Raw genomic sequence first — 4,128 nt, 5'->3', positions numbered from 1 at the left:
TTTGGGTCAGCGTTCCTATAATTGAGCTGAATTAGGTTGTAGAGCTGACCCTGTCTGCAGATCTTGATAGCCTAGCTTCTGTGTCACTTCTCTGTCTGGTCTTTTCTACACACTGAGCCGGTAGATGACTACAAAGGACGTGGGTTTCATAACTAACGGACCTACCATGCTAATTTGGAAACTTTAAGCCCCACGGGCAGGCCTGCATCCTGTGAGCGGAGAGTCATATAGTGATAACACAGTTTAAAGATATGATGGTTAAAGGACTTCAGAGTGTATTCTAGACTGTAGAGGGAATCAGTGCAGAGAAGCTAATACTGGTGAAGTAGAAGCATGTTCCCTGGTTCTTGTGAGTACTCCAGCTGCAGACTTTAGAACCAGCTGGAGAGTCTTTAGAGACTTATTAGAACAGCCTGAAATAAAAACTCAATAATCCAGCCCGGAAGTAACAAATGTGTGGAGTAGTTTCTCTGAACCCCTGAGAGGCAGGCTGTGCCACGATTAATGTGATCTTACCCAGAAAATGAGTCATATGTTCCATTAACGGCGTTCTGATGAAGCTTTAAACCCATGCTCTAGCTAGCCAACCACTCTCTTCAGGACGTGCTCCTTCTCCTGCCTTGCTGAGCCTCACATACAGACACAAACCAATGAGTTGCTCTAAATCTCGTCTGGACCAATGAGACCTGTGAGACCCGTGAGACCCACTGTCTGTCTGAGATGACTGAATGCAGATGAACTTATTGCCTTGATTTGACTTCAGAGGCTCACATCTGAGTGTATTAACTAGCTATGTGTTTTTATTTTATGGCTCCTGACTGAAGATGAGCAACAACTCTCATTCTTTGCTACTTGTAGCCAAATGAAAGGATTACTGCCTTGCCTTTGTGTAATTGAAAGATAATTTAGTGCACCCAGCATGCTGAACATTGATTCAGGGATTTTTATAGCAGCATTAAAGGAGCTCTGGAGGAAACTTAATGGTTTTGAATGTGTAATGTGTGTTTATTTTTACTTGGCTCTGAATAGATGGCACCCTGGTCTGTGTGAAGATAGTTGAACATGTTCCAGTTTAAGGGATTGTGAAGTGGACAACAGAAATAAATGTGATATTGATCTTCTTATCTGTTTCTGAGCAACCAGGTCTCAGTGGTATTGGATTCCTGGTCCCTTCATTTGTTATGATAATGTAGTTCCTACCAGCATTTTTAAAGATAGATATGCCCTCTTACTGTCTCCTTTACCTGCCCTGAAATTTTCAGATAAAAGAAGTCCAACCTGACATCGCTGCCTTTGAGATTGTGGGTGAATGTTGTGTTACCTTTCTCTCTCCACACACACACAGGATATCATCAGTTGGAGGATTAGGACAAAGATAAGTAGCTGATCCGCAGAGACATCCAGATGTTTCTAATATCTAATGCAGACAGATCAATCTCCACATCTATATTCCATAACCACACACCTCAGCCTTCATGAAACCCGTAAATCCTTCTGACCCACAACTGCCACTCAGGTTTAGAGCCGAAGCAGGCGAATACTCTCCAAAACCTTTCATCGTTTCTTCTGAGCAGAGATAGCAGCAGAGGCAGATCAACTAATCCTGCCTCCACTTCAGAGTTTGGAGATTTGGTACTGTAATTTTAGTCCACAGTATACATACCACATGTGAGTGTGTGTGAGTTTGTGTGGCATGACAAAGGAGCCTGGGAAGAGGCCTCTGTATCTGCTAGATCATATGAGCTGTAAAGCCCATGTAGCTAATAATCCTCCTGATATGAACAGCTCCAATGCAGGATGAGACAAGCTGGCCGCTGAACAGGCTGGGCTCATTTTTATCTTTACATAGACATGAAATGTAAGCTCCACTATATTAACAAACACCACGGAGGCTTGAGTTGCGGGGGAGCTATCTGGAAGTCTGGGCTTTAGCTCTGCGTTTGTCATAATGTCAGTCCTGTACGTAGACCAGATCAAGACTCACAGGTTAAGTTCAGTCATTTCAAACCGTGGCCCTATTTTTACACATTATTATCAATGATGAGATGATGAGGGGTTCACATATTTTTGGCAGCCCTGCAGTAGACTGCCTCAGCGGTCAGCTCTAACAATAATGTATACAACCCGATAGCTTGTCATTTAAAGCCTCTGGACATGTAAATGGGATATTTAAAATTCACATAGATTATCAAAAAGTAATGTGTCATCAAGCTTCAACAAAAATCTGAAAATAAACATCCACAACTCTGAAAAAACTCTGTTCAAAAACATCTTATTTTACAGGCATTTCTCAGGACTGTGTGGGCTTGGTCTAACTCTTTGATTGACAGGTCAAGAGAGAGTTCACAGCCTGCATCTAATGACTTAAAAACTCCAGAATCTGAAAATGATTCATTTACAATAGTCTCTGAGTGCTGAGTCACAAAATACTGGTACTACTAGTACCAGTTTAAACTGGGAGTGCAGAGGATGAGTCGGGTCACCTGTGATGTTAAAGGCTTCTTCCTAGTGATCTGTACATGCCTATCACTGAGTGGTATCCATGGTTGCCCTATTATCTAGCTGGCTGTATTAACCACTGTAGTCATTTTTCCTTTACACTTGCAAACGCCCGTACCATGCGATCATATTAAACAATAAAACACTCTGATCTTTGTGTGGTGATTGCAACCTGTTTTAGGCTTTTAGGTTGGCATTTTTTGGAAGTTGTTTTCTTGCGTGGAGTCTCTCTCTCTCTTCCTCACAGAGATTGGGCGGCTCCACCTGCACCTTCACACCTGCACCAGATTACTGCAATCACCACCTGAATGTAAGCCCTGCTGTGAGGCTTCTCCAGTGCCAGATTGTTCCCGTATCTGATGTGGTGTTTAGGCCGTTCTCTAGAGTTCTCTTGTGAATTTTCACTTGTTCCAGTTTTCCAGCTTTGTGTGTTTTTACCAGTGACTAACTCTGCTGTCCTCCATTCTTCCAGTGCCTCCACGAGCCCCCCAGTGCTGCCGCCCCATCTCTGCCACGCTGCCTGGATTCACTCACCAGCCTTCTCCTCAAGCCCTCACGTCACCAGCCTTCACCTCTCCTCAGACCCTAGATCCCTTCCCTCCACCCTTTGTTCCCGTCAATAAATTCACTTAGCTGCTTCATCTGCCTCCGGTTGTGCTTTTGGGTCCACACTTCAACACCTGGTATTCTAACTGCCACACTTTGTACACCATTTCAAGAATTTTTGGACTGACACCAAAATCATTTAGCATCCTGAGCAGGTCCAGCCTCTGCAGCGCTGTTTTGAAAACCTAATCTGTTTTATCTGTTATCTGTTTGGTTGGCATGAGTGAATAACATCGTGTTTACAAGATATGACCATTTCTTAAGTTTTACTAATGTTTATGTCCAGAGCACAGTCACCAATCCTGGAGGGAAGTAATATGATTAAAACACTCTCTCCTGTAGTGTAGGAGGCCAACAAGTGCCGTATCATCGGCATATTTAAGGAGGCTGGATTGTTTTTTGAAGTGTTGGACACCAATCAGGGCTCTACACTAACTTTTCCACTGGTAGCACTGGTGCTACCAATTTTGCTGGTGTGACAGTTGGTGGCACCAGCACGTGATTTGGTCGCACCCTTTTTTGGGGGTGTACAGCATAACCATGCATGCTGATGAATAGTCGTCTTAATTAGCATCCCATTGTTTTGTATGAAGTAAAGATTGACGGTGACTCGAGTTATGAGATTTGAAAAATATTTTACTGTGAATATTAAGTTTGTCTGCAACAAGTAGTGGCTGACAGAAAATGTAATTATTATTATTATTATTTTTTATATTATTTAAAAGGACCATGCATATTAATTAACATTTCTGTAAATATGCCAGAGTTAGCCAAAAGGCTAGTTTACATCCGTAGTCAATCAATCAATCAATCTTTATTTGTATAGCGCTAAATCACAACAAACGTTATCTCAAGACGCTTTTACAAACAGAGCAGGTCTAGACCACTCTATGTCAAATTATGAACAGAGACCCAACACCAAGACAGGATAAGACTCAGTCTGACCCCACCTTAATCCATCATGAGCATTGCACATCGCAGTATTTAGCTAGTTACAGTGGTGAGGAAAAACTTCCTTTTAAC

The 4,128-nt window shown here is 42.5% G+C and overlaps 1 long non-coding RNA gene across 1 annotated transcript; it reads left to right on the top strand.

Annotated features, from left to right (window-relative positions):
• Window positions 1-2,767: 2,767 nt before the first annotated feature.
• LOC117827103 lies at window positions 2,768-3,140 on the top strand. Its single transcript, XR_004634149.1, has 2 exons — window positions 2,768-2,863; window positions 2,972-3,140. It is a non-coding gene; the product is annotated as an uncharacterized LOC117827103 (long non-coding RNA).
• Window positions 3,141-4,128: the final 988 nt, after the last annotated feature.

This window comes from Notolabrus celidotus, chromosome 15, assembly GCF_009762535.1.
Source record: "Notolabrus celidotus isolate fNotCel1 chromosome 15, fNotCel1.pri, whole genome shotgun sequence".
Taxonomy (NCBI): domain Eukaryota; kingdom Metazoa; phylum Chordata; class Actinopteri; order Labriformes; family Labridae; genus Notolabrus; species Notolabrus celidotus.
The sequence above is the reverse complement of the archived record's forward strand: the minus strand, read 5'-3'. Positions and strand labels throughout refer to the sequence as shown.